This window comes from Nothoprocta perdicaria, unplaced genomic scaffold, assembly GCF_003342845.1.
Source record: "Nothoprocta perdicaria isolate Ctin4 unplaced genomic scaffold, notPer1 scaffold_49, whole genome shotgun sequence".
Classification (NCBI taxonomy): domain Eukaryota; kingdom Metazoa; phylum Chordata; class Aves; order Tinamiformes; family Tinamidae; genus Nothoprocta; species Nothoprocta perdicaria.
Window position 1 is genome coordinate 4,117,204 of NW_020455743.1, and position 25,028 is coordinate 4,142,231.

Genomic DNA, 25,028 nt, shown 5'->3' on the forward strand with positions numbered 1-25,028 from the left:
GAGATTAAAAACAGTGGAGAAAAATGCATGAGATCACACTGTGATGTCAGATCGCTAAGTGTGATTTCTGTTGAACTGCGACTTTGGGAGAGCCTGTGGCACATGAGAGGAGGTACAGGGGAGAAAAACCTGGCAAACTATAAAATGTATGGTTTTACTCACATAGCATGTGACTTCACTCGCCTCTTATGTTCCCAAAGTGAAGCAGACTGGTGGAGCTTGTTGGCAGACTTGCCAGGAAAGGGGAGAAATATCCAGCAAAAGAGCTAATGACTGCACAGCTTTCTATGGATTTGTGTCTTGGTGTTGAGTGACTTTGATGTCTGCGGCAATGCAGGCTTTGACTGCGGCTTTTCCTGAAGTCAGGCACTCTAGGGTCTGCCTCCATTATGGATCTTCTGGCATGTGGATGCTCTGCCAAAAAAGCATGACCTCATGCTCTGCTCTTTGCCTCAGGGAAAGCACTAGTACCTAGCTGCCAATTTTCACAAAAACTACGGAGCCCAATTACCTTTGGCTGTGTCTAGACCATGAAAGCCTGGCAGCCACTGCGTCCTTGGGTCTGAGGGCATTACCCTTGCATCATACAGAGGTAAAATGTGGCCACATGTCATGGTCCGTGTCCTCTCCAGACCCAGGCTCTGGTTTCCAGAGGAAGGAAACGTGCACATGGAATATGTGCTCCACCAGGCACCCCAGCTGGGCAGCCCAGGGCTAGGCCCAAGCACATGCCATGCTCAGATGCAATTAGTCCAGGAGACAAGTACAGGCACAGTGCTGGAAATAACAAGTTCTGTCTCAAAGCTGGTTGAACTGCTAGCTGATGGATTCAAAAACTAGTGAAGGAGACTTTACATGGCTGAATGGCAGAGCTCAGTGGCGCAGAGTCTAGCTAGAAGCCTGTAGTTAGCGGTGGCCCCCAGGGGACAATACTGGGTTTGATCCTGTTCAACTTCTTCAGTGACCAGATGAAAGGACGGAGCACACGCTCAGCAAGTTTGTGATGATACAAAATGAGGAGGAGTGGCTGATACCCCAGAGGATTGTGCTACCATTCAGAGAGCTCTGGGCAGGCTGGAGAAATGGGCAGGAAGGAACCTCATGAAGTTCAACAGAGTCAAGTGCAGGCTCCAGCACATGTGGAAGAACAACCCCAGATACCAGCACAGGCTGGGAGTGCCTGCTGAAGAGCAGCTCTGCAGGGAAGGACCTGGAAGGACCTGATGGACAGCAAGTTGCTTTTGTGGCCACGGAGACCAGTGCCACCTGGGATACATTAGACAGGCCATTGCTGGTAGGTCAAAGAAGGCAATTCTCCCCTCTACTTAGTCGTGGTGAAGCCACGTGTGGAGTGCTGTGTCCAGATATGGGCTCCTCTGTTTGAGAGAGATACGGGGCAACTGGAGACAGTCCAGGGAAGGCTAATCAGACTGGAGCATTTCTCTTGTAAGGAAAGGCTGAAAGAGCTGGAACTGTTCAACATGGAGAAGAAGACTGAGGGGGAATATTTTCAATGTGGACAAGTAGCTGGTGGGAGCGTGTAGAAAGGATGGGGCCAGATTCTTTTCAGTTGTGCCCAGTGTCAGGACAAGAGGCAGCAGGCACAAACTGAAACACAGGAAGTTCCGTGGGAGTATGAGGAAGAACTTTTTTTACTGTGACAGTAACTGAGTACTGGACTAGGTTGTCCAGAGAGGTTGTGGAGTCTCCTTCCTTGGAGATACTCAAAAGACAGCTGGACTAGGTCCTGGGCAGCCTGTTTTAGGAACCCTGTTGAGCAGGAATAGGGGCTGAACTAAAAGATATTCAAAGGTCCCTTCCAACCTTAACCGTTTGGTGATTCTGTGAGAGATCCAGGCACTCACACACTCACAGAACAACATCAGATAGATCCTCCAGAAAGCCAGGCTTAAAGCAGGGCTCTTGATAGGTATGTTTTTCCAAAGAGCGAGTACAGCAATGGGCCACCCGAGCAAGAGCAAGCTGGATGGATGGCTCATGGGACTACTTGTCCCACACCTGGGAGCAAGTGCCACCACCCCAGAGCTCTGAGGGGTTGCCAGAGGAGTGCCCCAGTGGCAGCCCGAACACCAAGGTGGGCTGTTGAGAGGTGACTGCTGTGAGTCGTCTGAGCTCCATGAGGTGGGATGACTTGGGCTCAGGGAAAACTTACTCTGAAACGTAAGCAAGGCGTGAGCCTGGGGGCAGCTTACTGGTTTTGCTTTAGCTGCTTACCCATCCCTCATGGGCTGGATCAATCATGTGTTACTTTCAAGATATTTGTCTTTGACTCACCGCAGTCACGCACTGAGTCCCGGGCGAAGCTTCTGCAACGCTAGGCCAGGCCTATGGAAACAGCCACAGCGGGGCCATCAACACAAGAAGTTCTGCCCCATGTTGAAACGCTGCTTGGGGTGCTCTTCCTTTGTATCCTCAACACTGCTCGTTTTCCCGTGGAAGAAATCCTGCCATAGCTAGAGAGATGTTTACGCTGAAATAAGGTGTTTTTCCATGTGCTTTCTGTTCAAGTCTATGTATTTTTGCTACATGAACAGTGACTGGTAAGATTATATTATTTTTCCCCTGGTGCCATAGCAGGCCTCTATGGGAATGGGTTTATATAGCTTCACTGTCTGAACTCCCTATGCTCATCCCAGAGCTTAGAGCATATCCCCACCAGGAAAAGATGATCTTACAAAAACAGGATCCAAAGCTTTAACAAGTCTAGTAGGCTTATGACAGTACACTTCGAAGAATGAAATACAAGCAGATAAACGCCTTCCATTACATATGCTTCTTAAAAACTTGGGGTAGTGTTGAAAGCATTTGGTGAGTACAAATCTCTGTCCTCCTTACGGTTACCTGCTTCCCAAAGTAAATTCCTAAGCCTCCTTTTGTAGTATCTCCCACTACCGAACCAGAGAGGACACCTGAGCCTGCAGGTGTAGATGGCAAGAGCGCCAGAGAACAGCTATCCCAGGAATTCGAGGTTTGATCCCAGTCATGTAAAGCTTACTTTAAGATAAGAGTATGGGGGAAAACTCTCAGATCTTTTCAAAATTTGTGAAATGAGAATGTGTGGCTTTTTGGCCACAACTTTAAATTCCCTGATATTTTTTCTCTTCCATTGCAGCCATTCATATAGCACAAATTCCTGAGGGCTGGACTGGTTTTTGTTTGGTTTGTTTTTGCTTTCCATGCTGGTGCATTTTGTTTGTCGCCCCTTGATTTGTTTATTGATTTTCTTCCTTTTTTTTTTTTTTTTTTTTTTTTTTTTGTGACTTTCTTGGCCTCTCCCTGCTCCCTTTCCTCTCTTCCCCTCTCCTCCCCTGAAAACCAGCATTCTTTATTTACGCTTTTATAAACCCTTCCCTTCGCTTCGCTTCTGTCTTTATAAATAAGGCTTGTGGAAAGAGCTGCTTGTCCAGGTTAGTGCTAAAGGATTTCTTCCCCCCACCTCTAGGAAGGATTTGTCCTTTTTCCTTGTGGAGATCATGGCAGATGTGTAATTGTTGAAAACAGTGGACATTTCTGCATCAGTTGGCTCATGCTGAAGCCACATACAAGCAAATACAGGAAAGGTCCCAGCACAAACCTCCCGTCTGGATGCTTTGACTTCTGGCACAGTGTGTGTCAGTTCAGCGAGCTGTTGCTAGTGCTGTTGTCTGTATGAAGTGGCCTCCTGTGCCCCTGGGGCCAGCACTGGCTCTGCTTTGCAGCTGGCCTCTATCCCCTTGCAGCACTTTTGAATAAATCCTGTAAAACACCTCTTCCAGAAGCTATGTTTCTGTGAGATGAACGAATTTATGTAAACTTTCTACATGACTGTTGAGAAGATGCATGAAATTTCCTCTATGTTGATGCCAGTGATAAAAAATAAAACTTTGCCAATATTTTACTTGCTTATCAAAAAAAAATCGATAAGTGTGCTTCCTGGCAAATAGCAGGTTTCACATGTGGCCGGTCTGTTGGGGTATTCTCAAAAGAGACGAACAAACACCCAGTATCCAGTGTGCAGTGCCTCCCTGGCATATAAATAATGTGGAGGATGGGGGGCTGTGCACCCATATAACGCACTGTGCCTTTCTTCTCTTGCGTTCAGGACTCACTGCTAGTTTTAACATACCTGTCCCAGTTCTTCCCTTGCACCCTCATCTTTCCCCTCATTAGCTTGGTAAAGGAAGCATTGCATAGTCCCAGCAGTATGCAATAGGGTACGTACTGATCCTCAGAGAACTTCTTGCAGTGCAGACTACTAGCACTGAACGCTGATTGTTTCTTCATATACCTGCGTGTGCTTTTTTAAACTGCTTTTGAGCCAGAATCTACCCATGCTTCCTCCTCCCTTCTTCTCACCACAGTTTCCTACAGAAAATCCTCTTCCTACTTCAGGCAAAAGCCTGACGTCAGTGCAAAACTGGATGTGTAGGTGATTTTCATGTGCTGATTCCAGCTCTGGCTTCACACTCACGTTTACAAGTCAAGGTTTGTTCAATATTTTTTATTTCTCTCATAGAGTACTATGCAATGTGTCTTCTTCATTGCTGCATTTGACCAAGGTACGTTGAAACAAATAGAAGTGATTGGATTGGTGCTCTCTTCTGATTGTCCTTCCTTATATTGTGAATATAATTCATGGTCATTTAGAACATAAATTGCTATTAGGGAAATGATTAACTTGGATGAAGACCCCGTTAAATAAACAAGATTGGCTAAGAATAAGATGGCTGCAAAAGATGGAGCCTTTTTGGCTTGATTCACATCTTGTAATTGGCCATGATGGAAAAAGAAATACTGAAGAGCTTCTTAAGGGCTGAGGGAAGTCCCGAAGCAATCTATCCACTATTTTAGAATTACTTTGAGTGTGATCAGCAGTCTTAAAAACAGTAAGTATGTAATGATTGACTGGGGAATGCCTACGCACTTCCCACACAATGATGTCCTCTGTGGTTTCCTCATCATCCCAAGCAAGTGAGTGCTGTCAAAATGCTAACTGGATATGAACACCAAAGTGTCTGTTTGAAGCCGTATTTCTCAAGTTCTTTGCTACCTGTCCCTTAACATGGAAAGGTTTGGGGTATCTAAAGTCTCATCCTCTCTGCCACCTTCTTTTCCAGTCTATGTGAATGCTTAAGTGATAGTCTGTTGACTCTTGAACAAAGTGTTGGAATTGAGGAAGCTGTTTTTTCCACCCATGATTTGAAGAATGAGATCTGCTTCAAGAGGTGAACTCTTTGATTTTACCCACGTGAAATATTAAAATTTCTGTTTTATAGTGGCTGTAGAAATATCTTAAAACAACTAGGCAAAGTCACCACAGCAGTAAGTAGCAATAGATAACTCTTAGCTAAGCCTTAGACCACACCAAGGTGTGGTCTATCAAGCAAGAGTTTGTAACACTTTCTCATATGTTGACCTAAGCAAGGATTTAGTTAGGAAAAAGAATACATCACTGTAGAACCAGTTTCTTCTTAACTCTCATAGTCTTAGTCTCTCCTGGAGTCTGATTCTGCCTCCTTTACTTACAATAAGAAAAATAATTTGCAATAAGAAATGATAAGAATTAGGAATAATAAGAAATAAGTAATTTGTTTTTTAATAAGTTAATTAAAAAGTTCGTACTTAAGAAAAAAAGTAAAAAGTGCCTGTGTAAAGAGTGAAAGAAGCAGGCTTCAAAGAACTTAGTTAGCTGACTCACTGCTTTTTTGTTGTTAATTTGTTTCTTTTTTTAATTCTTAAAGTTGATCAAGACTTTCACTAGGAATAGTTCTCTTGAAAGTGGCAACTCAGCCCAACTCTGCTCAGGAGATGAATAAGAAAGTGCTTAAAAGCTAACTTTTACAATGATGTTCCACGGATTGTGACAACTATATTTTTTTCAGCATGTTTAGAAATTCAGAATGAGAAACTGGATGATACACTTTGCCATTAAGGAAGTTATCAATTTCGTTTAGTCTTTTTGTTGTTATATGAGTATGTTTTGTGTTTTGTTGTATGAGGAAGCATAAAGAACAGAGAAACTTTTGTACTGTAATTTGACTAAGCATGTATCAGCCAGAATTAAAATTACTTAGTTTCCCATTAAAAAAAATCCTCTTAAAAAAGTCTGCCTGAAATCTGTTGACCCACCTGGAAGTGTTGACCTCTTGGGATCTGCTGACCTTCCTGGAATAGCTGGGGGAGGCTGAAAGGGGGACGGTGACCTGCGGACCAAGATTTCTGGTGGAATATAATCTTTTTGTGTTGACTTTTGCATGACATTAGAGGTGATGGTGACATTAATTTACAAGCTTTTGTTAAGCAAGCACGTTTCTGGTGTTCCTGCAGCCCCGTGCAGCAAAGCCAGGCTTACTTTGGGTATGTACGAGGATATGGAAAACATGACTGCTGTATCCTGGGGGGACAAGGGCTGGAATGTTTGTTATAACACAGCCAGTTAGGGCTGGATTCCTCAAGCTTGTTTTGAGCAGATGAAATTGCATCTCTTGGTACAACTTCATCTACTTCTAGCAACAGACTAGGGAGTTCAATCTTAAGGAAAAAGGATCAGAATATAAACTAATGCAAACCTCTGAGAGGGGAGTATCTCTCTTCAGGAGAGACTTATATCTTGGTACCTGTTCAGCATACGGTCCACGTTCACTGTGACCCTGCAGTTGTTGGCTATTGCACAGTAGCCTTGTGCAGGGACGCAAACGAGCCAGACTCTTTGCAGTTTACAGTACAAATCTACCCTTTGAGTGTCTGGTTAACTTCAGCCTCACTTGTTTTTCTTCCTGAGCATGCCCAAATCGGGCCAGCTGAATGCAGTGACAAAAATAAGCCCTTATTATTCATCACTCTTTCAGTGAAGCAGACCCTGCTATGCTTGGGGAGTGTGAGCTGCACTGGCCTTTCCTTTATGAGCAAGAATCATAAGTGAATTCTAGCCATAGAAACTTGATTTGGGGAGCAGGTGAGCCAGAAAATCATCCATCCTGATGAAGGGTCAGCTCGCGGAGCTGATAGGATTTGCTGCTTCTCCACAGTGGGAGCTGAGCGTGCGCCAGCTGCACGCTGCGAGCAAGTGCAGGGCACAGCAGTCCCTCCTGCCGCCCCGATTGAGTTACAAGGAAATCTGGGTGTGCAGGAGAGCAACGAGCTGCTGTATTTTCCAGTCGGGTGCAAGGACCAAGGCCACAGGGTAAATACAGAGCAGACCTGCCCTGCGGTCTAGGCATAGCAGGATGCAGATCTGTCTGCACAGGGCTCAAGCAAGCTCGGGGGCTCCGTGGGGGGCATTAACCTGGGCCAGAGAGCCGTGCCAACACGGGACTTGTCCTTCTGGTGTCAGGCGGCTCTCTCAGAAGTTGCACAGCTGCCTTGGGGCGACACTGCTTTCCACAGTGCACACAGATGCTCTGAACCCCACACTGCTGTTTCCAGAGGGTCGCTTCTTCCAGAACAACATTGCACCGCAGAAATCGCTTGTGCTGCAGCTGGAGTTGTCTTCCTCTGTGACATGACACTGCCATGTGTGGAGCAGCAAGCAACTGTAATGCTGCAGTAAAAGTGGGTAACTTCAAAGGGAGGAAGGCTTGCCCCTTGGCTCCTTTCATACCTGCCTGTATTCTTCATCAACAGCAACAACAGAAACCAGTAGATCGTGGGTCTGCATGAAAGTCCATCTCTTTCTATACATTCCAGCACAGACTGCCAAGAGCCTATATTTTCTCATAAAGGTACTGTTGTAAGTTACTCTAATGTTTTACCAGATTGTTTCTGGAAGATCAGAAACAGTGCCTCTAAAGAGGCAAACCAGAGAGCTTGGCAGGGCTTCGCTGTCGGAGAATTTGCTTTTGTAATCTTGTCCCGCAGTGGGCAAGTCTCAGGTTTCTGGGGAGCAGCAGAGGTGTTGAAGTGTTTTGCAGCAACTTTCCTTCCAGTCCAGAAATGACTCCCTGCCCTCAAAAGAATTTGGCAGCTCTGATGAAACCACAGTGCCAGATCCCGGGAGCCCTGTGCTTTGAGGAGCATGACATCTGCGTCCTGGAACAAGCACCACGGCATTGGCTTCTCTCAAATTCAGAAAGTGTTGGTCTGCTCTAACTCCAATGTACTTACCCACATAATGGGGAGACACCACGGAAAGACTGTGTGAACCATGTACTTAAAGCAGCTGGTACCTGCCAGCTGGGAGCTGAGGAGGAGTGACTTTCCAAACTCTCTCTCAGTTGTAAAACACTGGGCCACCATTTCCAGCCTATTATTTCAGGCAAAGTCAAACCTGCTAATCCAAATCTCCTATGCTGGGAGAATAAACTCATCCTTTTGACATAAACTTAAAATTAACCGTGGTCCATCAGACTGCCAGTTACCAGCTCCCACCTGAGAAGTACCAAACTTGTCCCTTATTCTGTGATTGCTTGTTACCAGGTTCAATGCAAAGTCCTACAGTGAGACTTAATGACCCAGAGAAAGGCTCAATTGCAGAACTACGTAATCAAGACCTGGCCTTGATATTCTATGTGCAACTTACCGGCTAGGCTGCTCTTATTGCTCAGTGTGTGGCGAATGCAGTCCTCAATATCCGTGTTCACAGAATGAAATTCAGCAGTCATCACGACTTGTTTTGTGTGCCCACGTGGTAAATGGGTGCCACTTGTTTCTGTAACGTCTGAGCTAAACCTGCTCGCTAACATGAGGTGTATTGTGGCTGGGCTCTCTTCTGCGGGGCTGGGTGGCGGGGGACGTCTTTCGGGGCATGTTCGTTCTATGAACATCAGATTCCTTTTCTCAATGGAAAATTTCAAGTTATTCCCACCAGTGACATCACGGCGTTCTCCTCTGCCACAGCCACAAAGGAGTATATTGATAGGCATGACATTTTCCTTTAATGCTTTCATTGTTTACAGCATTTCATCTGGGCTGTTGTTTGCAGCCAAAAAAACAAGACAAAAGGCAAAGTATGCTAAGAAGGAGACCCGGTCTTTGTGCAGATATGGCCTGAGAGCGAATTTCTGGCCCCAGGCAATTTCCAGGGAACTTGATTTCCACAGTCATGCTCCCAAGAGATTTAGGAGCACAGTTTCATCCGAGCCGTATGAAGCTGCCAGCTCCTCACTGTAACTTGCTGCTGTCTGGTGCTTGGGTATTGGGGAGCTATGCAGGGATCTGGCATGGGTTTTTAGAGCCTGTTTGAAAAGATATGTGTTAGGTGCACCTGAAATCACACTTACGGGACGAGCTCCTGAAGCCATGCCGTGCTTGTCTTGTCTGCTTCTCAGAGCTCAGACATATTTGTTGCTTCAGATAATTCATTCTATTTTTTCGTAAGAATTACTCACAACACTTCCAATGAACTGTTATCCAGAATGAGGTTAGTTTATAGATGACCTGATTGTTATTATATTTCATTAAATATACCTTAAGAGTTGCTTTGTGACTAAGGGAATTTCTAGACATCCACATAGATCCCTCTTAAACGTTAATTTGTCTGGCAGTCTGGATGAAACAATACTCCAAAGGTTAATAAGCATTAAATGTATGGCTGGATAACCTTAAATGATCATTTGGAAAGGGGAGCAGCTACTTTTCCTTTTAGTGACTGTTGCTATTAAACCTCAGCAAGCCTGCTATCTAATTGAAAAACAGCCTAAAGAGATCGGGCAAAAGGCATCAGGAAACCACCCTGGCCTGCTGCCTTTTCCCACCTGAAGCAGATGAGTGTCTCCTCATGTCCCTACCACAGAGAAATCAACTGGTGCCGCTGAGAATGGGGAGCAGGAGGAAACCAGGAGCAGGCGACGGTGGCAGCGAGCTGAGCCGTGGCAAGCAGAGGGGCTCAGCCCCACTGTGGCTCTCCGCAGTGGGTGCAGGAAGGCCAGTTAGGAACCAAGGTGCCGGGGTTGGGGACACGAGTGGATAGGGTGGTCTAATTATCCTGCCTGCAGAAGTGGTTGAGCCAACCTGTGGCTCTGCAGGCTCCGAAGCCCCCTGATTTCCAGCTCCTGAGGCAGAAAATCTTGCCTGAGGATGAATAACTTGCCCAGCTTTTTGTTTTTCTTGTTCTGGTCAAATGTGGCTAGTTCAAACCCCAGACTTTCAATTGCCACCCATAGAAAACATGGTGGCAACAACTCTGCTTGTGACCTGGTGAAATAATAACATGCTTTCAAAAATATATATTTACAGTTGTGATGGCTTTTCCCTCCCCACAAGGCTCACTCAGAAATAAGATCAAAAATCATGCAGAGAATCCCCCGTACTGTGCACGGAGCGCTGAATCGAGCTGCGATCCTGCTGCAGAGAACGGCTCATTTCATTCCACCCATCGCGAACAGGCGAGGGGATCAATTAGTTACCTGCTTATCTGGGGCTTGTCAGGTGCAGATAGTGGAGTCTGGCTGCCATGCATATTGTGCACAGGAGCAGAAATCGGGATGAGGTCAGGGAGGGAAGCAGCATGTCAGGGAACAGGAGGGAAGGCTGGGGACATGGCTCATGTGAGAGGTTTAGATACGAGAGGACTACCTGGCAGCCAGGTGAGGTGAGGCCAGGCAAAGCCGTAGCCTTGCTTCCAAAGGCCGTTTTAAGTGTCCCTTTTTATTTTTTTTCCCCATTGAATTACTTTAAACAAACAGAAATGAACCAAAGTGATTGTGCTCTTTTATCCCCTGATTCTGACTTGGGGAATTCTCACGTCTCCAATAAGGAGTGAAGGGCTATTTCCAGGGAGATGGTTTGTTTCTCTGTGCGTAAATGTAAATTTTGGTGGACCGAGCTCTTTATGAAACCCTGGGGAAGGCTGTGGATATTTTAATCTTAAATGCAATTTTAATCTTCAATTCCATCCCCGGAGAAGACATTAGTTTATTTGTATCTTTAGCGGAGCAGGGTGCCTGTGCGTGGCAGCTTGCCCACTGCGGGGCTGTGCAGAGAAGAGTTACAGCAATGGGAACAGGCCTGGGATTCTCACCCCATCCCTGCTGCTACATGGCAGTTTCAAGGAGCCTGGGAACAGTCTTTAGCATCTAAAATGCAGCCTCCCGAGGAGGAGCTGCGTGGTTTCTGTCCCATTGGCTCTCCCGGAGCCTCAAGCCGCAGGTCGAGTCTCTGTCTGCAGGACATGAGACCCAAGCCTTGCCCGGGGTCAGAGCACTCAGGATTTTGGCCTGTGGAAGCCAGATAATAACCCTAGAAGGTCTGGTGTCGTGGTTTGTCCTATAGTTGTAGATCCCATGCTACATGACAGCTCAGGATCCTGCGTAATTAAGAGGTTGCTTCCAAAGGAGATGCCAGGTAGGGCTTGGAGCATCTCTCCAGGTGCTCAACTTGTTCCACAGCTTCAGAGGTTGGAGACTCACTCCTGCTGGACTCGGGGCTGGGGAGCAGCCAGGACACCCCCAGAGCCCAGAAGATCAAGTCAAACAAGCCCAGTTCTCCAAAACTACAGGTCACTGTGACCCACTTGCTCTTCCCATCTCAAGGCGAGGAGGCTATTTTACTTTGCAGAGCAGTCAGAGCCCTAGGAGTTAAAAGTGCTTTTTTTTGAGAGTTAGGTGATGGATGATGTTGTCCTTGAAAGTTTATGCTTTCAAGAAAAGAGTTCTGCCTCAAGTGTAAAGCTAGGTTTCCTACCTCATATAAATGGTTTCCTACCTCATACAAATTGATGAGACTTAATTTTAAAAGCATTTTGAAGTCACAATATAGGTATCCTTTTTTTTTTTTAATATTCTTTGTTCACAATACAAAGCTAATTACTTATGTGAAGGGCAGAGAGAGCATCTTTTGTTACTAATTTAGCCTTAACAGTTGAGGTGGTACTTACATTTGTGGGTACCTCAAAAAACAAGTGTTGCCCAGGATAACAGTTGTGTCCAGGGCTTTCTTAAGTGTCGTTGTTATTACACCATTTCAATCTCATTTCATGATGAGCTTGTCAAGACCGAACACCTGGCTTTGGAAGTGAGTGGAGGCGGACGGGGGAAGAAAGGGATCAAAATTCCTTGCTGTAGTTTCATTGCCAGGGGCAAGGAGGCAGAAAATTTTGTGTTGCTGCTTATGGGCCTGAGCCCATGAGCTGTCGGAGTTTAAGGTGTAAGGTCTTCCATGCACATTAACGGGGGCTGCCTGGACACCCACTCACCAGAGAGCTCTGGGCAGGTTTCTGGGTATCCACAACCTTCTCTACTGCTTCATCTCCCCAGCAATTAGGCCCCATTTCTACAGGTTTTAGTTTTAAAACAAAATATAGGGAACTGGCAAACATCTCTGACCATTTCCCTACTGACCAAAAGCATAGGTTTAGTGTTTAGATTGGCTGAATTATTTCTGTATATGAATATATGTCAGTGGTTTAGTGAGAAGGTGTCCTAGCTATGTTCTGTGGGAGAGCAGTAGTGTCCTTCTAACTATCTGTGTAATATCTAATATATCTGATAGCATTTTTCATCTAATTTGTCTTTAAGTTATCTGAGTGGAGCCCCCAGGTGCTATGGCTGTGAATATATATATATGTTTCATATTCTGCTCTAAATAAAGACTTCTTTAAAGACATTCCAAAAAAAAAAAAAAAAAAAAAAAAAAAAGCTAAAAAGTGAGAATATTCTTTGTAGCCTATTCTTCCCACCAAGTCTGATAAAGTCACAGAGGAAACGCGAGGCCCCTGGAAAGTCTGGCTATATGGCTTTAAGGAGATATAGATGGGTACCCTAACAAATACAGGCGAGGTGAAGAAAAATTTCAGCACTCTTTATCTGCTGCAGCTTATCTAGGAGCTGCAATAATGCTGGGAGCTGGCACTTCCAAACCCTTCAATTGCCTTCACAGCACAGGCTTAACCTAAAGACCATAGAAATGAATGTCAAGAATACCATTTTCCTTCAGTGGGCTTTTAACTGGTCCCAAATTGGAGTTCAAGGATGCAGTCACCAGTTTGAGAGGTCTACAACTTAAATGCATCCAAAATAAAATGGCCTCAGTTGTGATGATTTTATTAAAGAAAAGTTGTTCCTTGCGAGGAAAGCCTGATCGGGCACAAAGTTCAAAGTTGGCATTTGCCACTAGAGCAAAAGTTATGTCTGCAAGAGTGAGAGGTGATTTAAAATCATAAACAGAAGTTGGAGAGGTGCCTACTGTGATAGTCAAAGCTCAGCTTCGGTTTAGATAAGAATAAAGTTAATTTTTAACTTTAACTAAGATTTTTGCACGTTACAAAGACGTGTTGCAATTTCCCATGCTGCAGCTTAATGAGAAAAAGAAGTATAAAGCATATTTAATGATACCACATTTGTCTCAAAATGAATGAATCCAAGACTGCCACGTTCCATTCACAGCTGTCACTGCTTTCCTGACAATCCCTGTTTGCCTCTGGATAAATTCATATTAATAACAGCTCTCCTTTTGATATAGGCTTGTTCAATGAGGAAGGGAAACCACGGACAGATTCACCATCAAGTGAATCCACCATGCGAGTGGTCATATGGCAATGGTTCCTGTGCCACCTGTGTCCCCTGTCTGATGGCTCCAGGGGACGGCTGCTTCCCTGCCCAGTCTGGGCCCTCTCGGAGTCTGTTGGCCCCACTCCATCCTCTCCAAGTTCGGGATGGGCTGAGGACTTTCATTCCAAGTAACCCACTAGACTTCTCTTTCTTTCAGGTAACCAGCACCTGAAAAGCAGCAATTCCCACTTCTGTTGCTGTTGAACCAGGACCGATGTGGTGTAACTGTTCTGTTCCCGTGACACTTACTCTGCAAAGGTTTTCTGTAGATGCAGTCCCATCTGGCTCAAAGAGTTGCCAGCAGATCTGGATACCTAGGTGAATGTAGGATTTATTTACTTTAAATTCTGGCATGTTACACAATTACAGTGTGCATTTATTTCTCCCTTCCCTACTGCCTCTTGGAATTATGCAAACTGTTTAAATCTCCCCAGCGTTTGTCAGGGAAGAGAAACTTTGGGTGGATTCTGCTATGCAGGTAGCTGCGTAATTTCCAAACACCCTGATTTCCCTTGGGGGAAGAAGGACCAAACGCCAACACCATCTGCATGTCTTGAGAGGCTTAAGGACTTGGCACCGGGGAAGGTGTCTAAGTGACAGCCAGGAGCCCAAAGGCTGGGCTGGGCATCTCCAAAAGTGAACTAATTAGTCTCCATGCTTTTGAGTGGAAGAGCCAGCCGTGCTCCACAGCGATTGCGACAGATTTCTGTCCTTCAGGAGCCGGTCATGGAAACATATGGGCCTTGTGAGCCACTAGATAAAAGAAACACCTTACCCAGGTCAGCACTTGCTCTTTGTATTTGCTCCTAATTTGTCAACAAACAGTCATTTCGCAAAACATTGCTATCTTTGAATTAGGAAACTCTTTTGGAAAAAAATTATATGTAGTTAGACATTGCACGTGCTGCAAAGTGCCCCTGCCACAATGTGCCCGTGCTTCCCTGGCATTCGCTGCTGCTCCGTGGGGAACAGCTGTGGCTTGCATAAGCCGGGCGCTGCAGATGGACGTCTCCTTCCCTCCATTTGACTCAGAATGGAGTTGCACCAGGCTCAGAGTGACTGCCTCCGAATGGCTCGTGTCATCTCTGCTGACTGATTAGCTCCCCCACTACAAAGGGGAAAAGTGTGTGAGTTAAGGAAAAAGTTGAATGACAAGTGAAAAAAGTTGAATGACAAGTAAAGTGTGAGGTGCCTGCTATCCTAGCTCTGATACACTGAGGAAATGGAAGTGTAGCCCCTCTACGCTATTTTACCCCCCTCAAAATATCTACTTAGGCATAAATTCCCAAATTTGGGCTCCTAAAGACAGGCTCCAAGATCCCTTCTTACACAGTAAATAGAAATGGTCCGTGACAAGCTAGGCCTGATGCACCTACAGCGCTGAAGCAAGAGGACCTGAGCAGCAGCATTCCCAGGGATTCCGTGTGGCCAGCAAAAGCTATGGCTCTAAAGCCCTTGGACAGCCTGGCCAAGCTCCATGAGGTGTCAGTGAGGCTCATGAGAGCTGTGTATTGCTGAAAAGGACGTTTTCAGCACCAGGGGAGCAGAGAAAGGCTGTTCTCTGTGCTGCCCCAGAGCCCTGCTTGCTCTGGATGCCAAACAGGCAACCCTTGATGGGTTCCTCACCCCATCCCTCCTCTGTCTGCTCTCACAGCTGGGTGGATAAAAATAAGATTGATGGCCTTGGATTATATTTCTCCCCCAGACTGTCTGTACTGATGAGTCTGTAGGTGTTTACATCTTTTTGGCATCCCCATGGATTTGCAGAATAAGCAAACTGGAAGGATGGGTAGCAGTGAGTACAGTTCACATTCGCAATATGTTTCAAGCTTTAATTTCTGTTTCTTATTCTATTCTTTTTTCTTCTTCTTCTTGCAATTCAATTCTTCAAAGCTTATTCTAGCATTATAGCATAAAAAGCAAAGCAAAACAAAACAACAAAATGATACTTTGGGAGCAAAAAAAGGGGAAAAAAAAATCCTGAGTAGCTTGAAAAAAGCAACTTGACAAACTTTTGATGGAGCTATGGCCTCCTTTAACTGGATCCTAAATATCCAGTGTGAAACGTGGGACTGCTGCTACTTCTAGGAGAAAAAAGATCCAGCTCCCTCCCTTTTCCCGCTCACGCACTGAGCTGCAAAAGTCATTTCCAGAAAGTCTTCCTGGCTGTACAAAGGTCCATGCCCTACTTGCTGTGGCACCTCCTCCTGCTGACTGGCATTTCTTTTCTCTATTGCTTTTTGCAAGGCCACCTTTGGTGAGCAGGAAGGGTACAGCGTGTCATGGTCCTGGTCCAGCAGGATGATGGGATGAGAAGGGAAATTGGCCCCGCTCAGCGCCCACTAGTGCTTTCCCCTCAGTGCACATTTGGCTGCCTCTGTTTCTTCTATCTGGCTCCGTCTGCTTTTAGTTGTACCTATAAAATAATTTGATATTCTAGGCTGGACTGCAGTTATAAAATAAACACCATTCACAGCAGAAAACACCATACTTGCTGCTGCATTGCGTAATTTTGGGCGCAAGCAATTTCAGTCTCATCTCCCCTCGTACTGCGCCGTTTTAAAACACTTATGTGAAATGGGAGATGAAGCCCTTCAGGCTAGACGTGTGCAGTTACGGTGTGAAATGAAGGCTGCCCCTCATCATGCTGGTCGTGGTGCTCTTCCAGCTTGCACAACGCTCGGAAGACCAGGCCTCATGCGCGGCCTGTCTGTACTGGCCCTGTCCCTCTTCGATCTCACTGCTCGCCAATGCCACATGGGAGGTGGTCTTGGAGCTGGTGCTCGTACATGGACATACACCTGGATGTTGGCAGCTCTGCTCACGCTGCGCTTTGGGGACCTGTCCCCTGCACGCTCACAGAGGCAGGGAAGCCTTCCCAAAGCAAGACCTGCCCCAGCTGGCCGGAGCTGGGGGGACTCAGGTCTGCTTCATTCAGGGTCACTTCCACTCGGCTCATTTACTTGGAGAGGGCTGTGCTCTGCACAGCAGCTGCTGGTGCCTGGTGTTGGGCCTCATGCTGTGATTTCCCAACCTCCTTCTACAAAACAGACCATCCTCTTCCAAGGAGTGAGCAAACTTAGGTGCTCCGGGTTCCATCCCTTGCTTCCTAACACAGCCACTGCTCCTGGAAAATTCTGGAAAACAGTGAGGCAGAGGGGTCTGTACTGATGCCTGGCAGATGTGCAGCTGCAGGTTTTTGAGCTGCTGCTTGGGGGTCTTGCAATGGACCATACTCAGTTCCAGAATACACCTAATTTAAGAGCAGAAGAGAAAAAAATGCTTGAGTCAAGAATTAGGAGGAGAAAAAATCAAAAGAATTGTATGAAGAAAAGATTTAAAATGTTAAAATGAACTATGGGTTTGATCACGGGAGAACAAGACAAAAAATACATATGGGAATCCCGAGAAATCAATATCTGGTAGTTAATAATATGACATTAGTCGTGTGAATTCACAAATGGTGGCTGAGCCCCCCTGGCTTGAGCCTGCTTTAATAATCACAAGTTAATTGTAACCTAAAAGGAGAGCTTTTATTTGCACTGTCAAAGGTTCCAAATGACTTTAGGGTGCAGCTACCTTGTATTTTCAAGCTTACCTGAACTATAAAGAGCTTTAAAATGTTTCAAAGCTGTTCCCCAGGAAGGACTTCTGAAGAGCACTTGTCATATTTTAAGGAGTAAGTTTAGTATAAGTAAAAACTTGGGCACTCAGAAGTTTGACCAATTCCAAGCTTTTCTCCTTGCTAAAAAGGTGTTGCTGATATGCAAGCATGAACCATGGCTTATGAATTGAATATAACACCTGGAAGTTGTCTTACTTTACCTCTTTTAAAAGTTTTTTTAATGTGTTAGTGAATTTTGACATATATGTGTAGCTGCACTATGATGGACCAAATAGATTCAACAGTACATATAATAAACTATTACAGAAAAGATATTATCTTGACATTTGCCTCTTCAGTGTAGGCATTATCTGTCATTCTGATGGATTTGCTCTGTGTCTGTACATCCTTTCAGCCACTATACTTTCTTTTTTTAACTTCCCTAATATGTAGGCATGATAGTTCCTCTTTCAGTTAGAAGAAAAGCTTATTTCACAGAACCAAGATGCAGTTATTCTGCTATTTGTAAGCCTGCCAAAATCAGAAAAGTCTTACAGTTTTGGGGTTTTTTTTACAAAAATATGTGTTTTCTTTACAGAAATGCTTTAGCATTCTGTAGTATCTATATGATAACAGTTTAGGCATACTTATTTAAAAGTGAAGAAGAAATATCAGCAAAGTGGTCAAAAGAAAACTGAAATGTTCATTCACTCATAGATCTTCATAAGTGGGTGCTTCAACTGGTAAACAAAGTGTCACAGAGCTTTTGATAAAAGCATATGATTTGGCTGTAGGTGGGTGCTAGCAAATTGAAAAGTGCCAAAGCGAGGTTTTTTTCAAACATAGATAGTTCCATCTTTAATTGAAAAGAGTGAAGGAGGAAAAGTGTGAGCCAGACAGTGCACATCTTGGGAACAGCATAATGAGACTGTATGATGAATTTACCAAAGTCTACCGGTCTCTCTTCTCCTTTCAATGAATGGGAAGAGAGGGCAGTCCTTTTGGAGGATGGAGATCTCAGAGGTGAGCCAGGTCTTTGTGTCCCGAGGAGCCCCTTGGAGAAGCCTGCCCTGCTCTTGGGCTGCAGGAGGTGCTTGAGGAAGCCACACATCTGACCCATGGTGGGGCCAAAGGTACCCCACTTGGTGGGCTGAGGATGAGGAGGTGTGAGGGTGGTGGCCAGAGGGAATGGGATGAGCCTTGATGAGCTGGGGAGCAGACTCTGCAGACTGGGTGTCATGCCATCGTTGGCACCGTGCAGTCCCTACAGCTGCCTGGGTCGGGGGCTGAAGCCGCCCTACATCCACACAGGTGAACTTGCAACTTCTGCTTGCAAAACACTTCAGTTCTCAAAGGGTGGCACTGGGAGATAAGTGTCTTTGAAAACTGCTTTGCCTTGGAAAGAGGGAGGATAGTCATTTCATAGAGGATGATCTGGTGCCAAGCTCCGTCTCGCACCCGTGGCTTCACGTGGCTCCAGGGGTGAGGTAGACATGGCCAGCCTGGTGGGGCAGAGGTGTTTCACACGGGCAGTGCCCTCTGTGTGCCATAGCATGTTCAGGCATGCTGAGTCCTCTGCATAGGACTCTCAAACCCCAGGAACTGCAGCTAGGATGTGTTTAAACCAGTGCCTGTTGTGGGGTAAATATCTCCAGCTCTTTGGAAGAGTAGCGACATCCAAGGTGGATTTCCAGCTTCCTTTTCAATTAACTTGTGTTTAACCAGATTAACGGGAACTTCAAATACACTGAGCAAGGATTACACCAAGGGGCATGAAGGAAACCATCCTTTACCACATTTTGGTAAAACACAAAGCTTGGCTGCTCAGCTAAAATTAACTGAAGTTGGTAATTAGCTGTGTGGGCCTTTGTACAAATCTATAATACAGTGAATCCCAGGAGTCTGGCATTTTACAAGCCAGGTAAAGGCGGAAGGTGTCTCACCTTCTCTAGGCAAAAGGACTGGGACTTGAAACAAGTGGTTTTTATTCCCACTTCTCTTTTTAACGTGCCTCTTACTCCTGGACCATTTCAGCAAAGTTCCTTTTTCATTTTCAAGCAATGGGTATAACATAACATATGCAGGGTATTGTGACTCTTAATGTAGGTGGACCTAGTGTTTGAAACGTTATCTAAGGATCAAGTGTTTTTTGTCTGTGTGTTGTTTTTTTTTTTTTTTTTTTTTTTTTCCCTGAGTTATTCCAAGTGCCTGGGGGATCCTGGATCCCTGGGACACTGAAAAATGAAGACAAAGTTAGTGATGGCCACATGGAGTAAAAAAATAAGAGCAACCCCCTCTTATGACCATTGGGAGTGCAGAATCTGATGTTCCTGCATAAGAGGTGCATGTGTGTGTGTTTCCAGAGAGTCTTGTTGAAAGCAAATGTTTTTACAGGGAAGCAAAATTTCCAGGGGAAAACAAAAATAAATCTCTGTACCTCTGTTGAATATGAAGAGAGCATCCTTGTAAAGCTAGGATGAAATGTGCTGCTGCGCAGAAAGGTGAACAGAAAGCTAAGTACTGTTTAGGTCAGGCTGTAAATATTCACAGGAATTATGCAGCTAACAGCACAGATCCTGTTATAAAATTGGTCTTCAGCTTTTATTCGTTTTTCAACGATTAGTACTAATACCGCTTCTTATTATAATTTTAGATATTTTCCCTTGGAATGTAATTTTCATATAAACTAAATGTTTATCTTGAAACTTTTCTGTGACAAATGTATGTTTGATTCCCTTGCCTATGTGACTGAACATGAAAAAGCATATATCTGATTCACTAAATATAACCTCAAATGCTGGCTTTCGTTCACCCTGCATTTTAAGGATGTTTGCCCAGAGCAAAATTCAGCGATTCCCTGCTAGCCCTACTAGGCTTGAAACTCTTTGGTTTGCCTTTCCCAGGTAAGGAGTGTTCTGGACTTTGCATGCGCGCCAACCAAGAGCCGATCCTCCAACTCCCTAAGCTTTCTCCCATAAATGAGTCACTGGGCAATGAACTTGGCAGTGTTTGTTTTCCCTGCCCTTTGTGATAAGGGATGACGTGTGCTGCAGATCTTGAAGCCTCTAATGCAATTTAATCCTGCTTGTAAAAAAAAAAAGGGAAGAGAATAATATCAAACTTGTGCATTAAAGGGAATAGGTGCACTAAAGGGGGTAGGTGCCATCTGTTCTTTATGTTGCTGTGACTATGCAGAGGAGAGGGACCAGCTCTGTAAGTGAGCTGCACAGCACACTGTGCTAGCTAAGGAGCAGGAATATAAACAGTCCTTGCAGGAAGCTGCTTGCAGTGCTGCAGTGCTTGCAGGCCTGTGAGCACCAGCACACTGGCTACAGAAATGTCCTTGGCCTCGTTCCCCAGGAGCTGGATTCAGCCCTTGAGTTAGGACATGTGTTCACCTCAAAAGAAGGAGCAGCCTTAAATCAAGGACCTCGTAGAAGGGAAATGCAGGAGAGTGCTCCCTGTGAGGCAGAGATATCGCTGAGTGCCACTTGGCTCCTGCTGTCCCACACAGCCCGTAACAACTTGTGTTTCCCCCTTGGGCGTTTTTTGCCTGTGTTGAACAAAATGAAGGGGCACAAGCACGCACAGACCCTCTCAGCAGACCCATAAGTGTGGAGCATCGCTGGAGGAGGCTCCTGCACACAGGCCCTTGGTGCCAGGAAGGTTTGCCCTGTGCTGTAAGCAGCTAGTTCTGAAGCTGATCCTAGTCATCTGCAGTTAGGTCAGATTTACTGTGCCATTTGCATGGCAGTAACTTCAACTTGATGCATGCTATGTCAACAGGAAACAAGGGAGATGCACTCCCATTTTGCATGTGCAGGCAAGGCAGAAACAGCCGGCAAGTGATCCCAAGCTGCAGAAATACCTGTATGAATTTAGGTGCAAGGTCTCTGATAAGATCATGTTGTGACTGGGACTTGGACCAAGACCTTCTGGGAGAGATTAAAGAAGGTGCAGAATTAATGTTCGACAAAGGAAAGAGACTTGTCAAGAAAGAGAAGTAAATCATGGAAGAGGGAGGACAGTGTCTTGACAGAAGGGACAAAGTGAAAAATCAAGATGCTTCAGGTAAAGGCATGAGGAAGGAGGTCATGTAAAGTTCAAAGCCAGATTCTAGCACATCCTGTGACATTCAATATAAACCAAATCTCCCACAGGTAAGGACTGTGCAAAAATATGATATGTTGCATCATTGTGCAGAAATTTGCAAGAATCAGTGCAGAACCTGGACAGGGAAGAGAATGCTCCTAATGCATGCAAATCCTCCAGAGAAATAAAAATAATGCACACTGGGCAGAGTGAATCAGCCATATGAAGGAAAAAGAGCACCTATGGATCCCATGCTGGATATACACCAAAATTGTGCAAATTGAATATGTGGGTGAAAAAATTGAATTTGTAGCAATTGTGGAGGGAAACGCTTACTATCTGAGTTCTGAATCTGTCATATCCATGGTCTCCTCAATGGATGCATCTCTGTATTGCCAGAGCAACAAAAGAGGAATCTGAGTAATATCTTCTAGAGGACACAGATGCTCTGAATACAACAAAGAGGTGGAAGAGCTCATGCAGTGCTGTTTTGTAGGGGTTCACAGTACACGGTGATGGACGGCAAGAGTGCAGGAATTTAAACACAATCCTTGGCGCTGGGCAGCTTCTGAACTATCTAAAGGTAGACTTTTTTTTTCCTGTATATCAAACCTTAGTCTCAGGATCAGGCTTCAGAAGGGGAATCACCCAGATCATGGTGATGGTGGTGATGATGATGACAATGATGACAGCAACATCATTATGCCTCCAAACAAAATGCAAGGGACTTAGTAGTACCAGTCTAATGGTGGTCTGATAAAGGTGGTGTTTAAGGTATTGGAGGGAAGAATTCCCCCTGACTCCACAAAGTGTAAGAGGAACTAAACTGAAGCCACTCATGAAAAAGGACTATGGAGCTGTTGAAGATATTCTTAGCATCTAAGTTTTGGCTTCAGAAGTCAGCTCCACTTAAAGCAGCCAAATGAAGAGACCTCTCCTAGTAAAGTGAGAGGGTGATATCCCTCGAGGTGTAGCATAGCAGCCCACTGTCATCTCACCAGCTGCAGACCTGACCTCTTTCAGGGGGGGACTCGAAGGGGTCGTGCCTCTTCATGGTGGCTTCCCCCTACCCTCTGCCCTCCTGCTCCCTTTCTTCCAGACAGATACGTTATTCTGAGTGGTTTGACACAAGCAGTGTCCAATTAGCAGAACATAAAGACAGCTTTTGCACCCATGCCAGCTTCTCAGGGATATATAGATATAGATATATGTATATATATAGATATATAGGTAGAGATATACATATATATGCACATATACATATAGTTTTGTTTAGGATTGTTTGTTTACTAAAATGTTTCTCTAAAAATATGTAGCTTTTTAACTTACTGCTCTCCTAGAGAAAACTCCATCATGTCTGAGATGCTTTAGTAAGGATCTAAGGAGAGGGATGATCAAATAAATGATAATTAGAGTGTCACGGAGGCATTCCCAGTTCCCCCACCCTTTCAGATGTCAGTATGCTGCAATAATCAAGCATAAGCAGGAAGCTGGTGTTGAAAGCAAATGTAATGTTCTTGATATCCGGTCACCCACAGTAGCTGTACCCTATCTGCTTGATAGATGCAAATGGCATTTCTTATCAAGATAGTGTTATCAACGTTTCTCACTATTTCTTGCTTAAAAATTCTTTTCTTTGTGAATAACCTCTGCTCCTAAGTCTCATAAATGGTGACTAACAATGAGATAAAAGTGCCAGTAGATTCAATGGCATTTTTTTTTAACAGGCATCTCTTTGCTACCCTTGTTCCTCACTGCATGTAGCTATTTAGTGGAAAATGTAGAGTAAAAGTTCATATTTTTTGGACAGCAGAGTTTTGGTTATGCCAGTAGCCAGCCAAGCAAGGAATCATTCTGATATTAGCAAGAGACCTAGATCTGAGTATGCAAGCTGGGAAAGCATGGCTCAGTTTTCAGATCAGAGGTATATGCCCTCGTGCAGCATATCGTGCACTTGGCCATTGGCAGGACATGCCTTTGGAAGTACTGGTTTTTTTACCACTGTGGGGAAGGTGTATTTCTTGTTGGGCTCTGTTTGCATTTCTTGTAAGGGGAAAGAGACTTCAATTAGTGCTTCAGTACACATGGAAAATACTGGCTTCTGCTTCCTCTGTTGCCAAGGTCACAGTCTTCATAGGACTGCATGTGTTGTTAGGACTTTGTAAGGATTATAGGCCTCTTCTGCACATGGTTTTAGTTGTAGACTTCATAGAGTGTTACACATTTCTGATTGGCAGTATTTGATGCTGAACTCTACAAATCTCAAAATAACACCACTAGAGTTTTTACCTCCAGCTAGGTGAGATGAAGAGTACATCTGTATCTCTGGCATGTCTTCACACGTTCATAGAAAGAAATACTTCCTCACCAAACTCAGCCCTTGTGCTGGGCAGGGCACAGAGGCTGCTCATGTCAGCAATCAAAGGAGATGCTCCTCTGGCAGAGATGTGAGGGAGACCACCCCCATGAAGAGCCCTGAGCTCATGACAGAAGGAATAAAAGTGCTAAACACACAGCTCAGAGGTTGGGGAAAGGGCTTCTGTGAGGATTTTCGAAGGAGCTGCTCCCAGAGACCGAACTGGGATCCATCTAGTCTGTCTATGTTGCAGGACATTCTGCTATGGCCTGCTCCTCTAGCTCTTACTCGCACAGCCCAGTTCAGCACACCAGGCCCAAGGAGCTCCCAGGAACCCAGCTTCCTTGGCCCTGCTTCCATCCTCCCTGATGCCTCCACCTCAAGTCACATATTGTGAAGTGAAGTCCCTTCATAAATCTTCATCTCAGTTCTCTTGCCTTGCGCTGAAAATCCAGCAGTTACTTAATATCTAGAATTCATAGTGACGTAGATGATGTTACACAATGCACTGAAATCCTGTCTATTGTCTTAAATTAGTTTTAATGTTCCTTCCACTCTAAGGCCACAAGTGATTTTAGCTATTTCGCTGTGGTCCCAGTGCCTCACCTCAGCCCTCATGATGGTACACAATGCTGGTAGGAAAAGACACTGGGTTTTAGTGCGTGTAGTTAAACATCCTTGTGGCATATGGTTGATTTACAGGCTGCTTCATGGTATGTATGGCCACCTGCTATTACAAACGGGATTAGACCTTTGTGAGTGTTTCAGTGGTCAATTGGGGTCAAAAACATATGGGGACCCGCATGAGCAGAGCCCACAGAACCAAATGCTGGTGTCACCATCTCCAGAGACCTTTTATAAGTAGTCGCTTCTAATGACCTCAAAGGTATCACGTTTTTCCAAACACCAAGGAAGATGTGGACTTTATTCTCTGCTCCTGAGGCACTGCGTGCCGTCACAGTATGATTAGGACACTTAGAATTGCAGGATGGGATCTAAATGCTAAGATTGTCAATGGAATTGCTAATGAGAGCCTAAAGATGACATGGTGAATGATAGCAGATCAGTAATTGCTTTTTCCCTGTAGTGACTTAGCAATTAGAAGTGGAAGAAGGAAATTAGGATGAAATGTGAGTGCTGTGGCGTTCAGAGTATCTGCTCCTGTTTATTTTTAACCCTCTCCCTAATTTTGTGTGCCGCAGCTAATCCCTTCCACAATATATTGCCTCCCTTGCTCTGCACAGCACTGCATTATATTCGCAATGCCCTGTCACAGGCATCATGTCTGCAAGCTGTCTTCTTCAGACATGAGCCTATTTAGACAAGTTGTCAGGCTGAATGGGAAAAAGCTTAAATCAATGTATTTCAGCATGCAATCATATATAGGCTAATTTATCTGCTGCCCTGTTCAGCCTGCCAGTTTAAAATGAGCTCTTTCAGGCATGGTGCCTGTGAGAGCCGCCTGATTAACAGAGCAATTTTTATTGGTAAG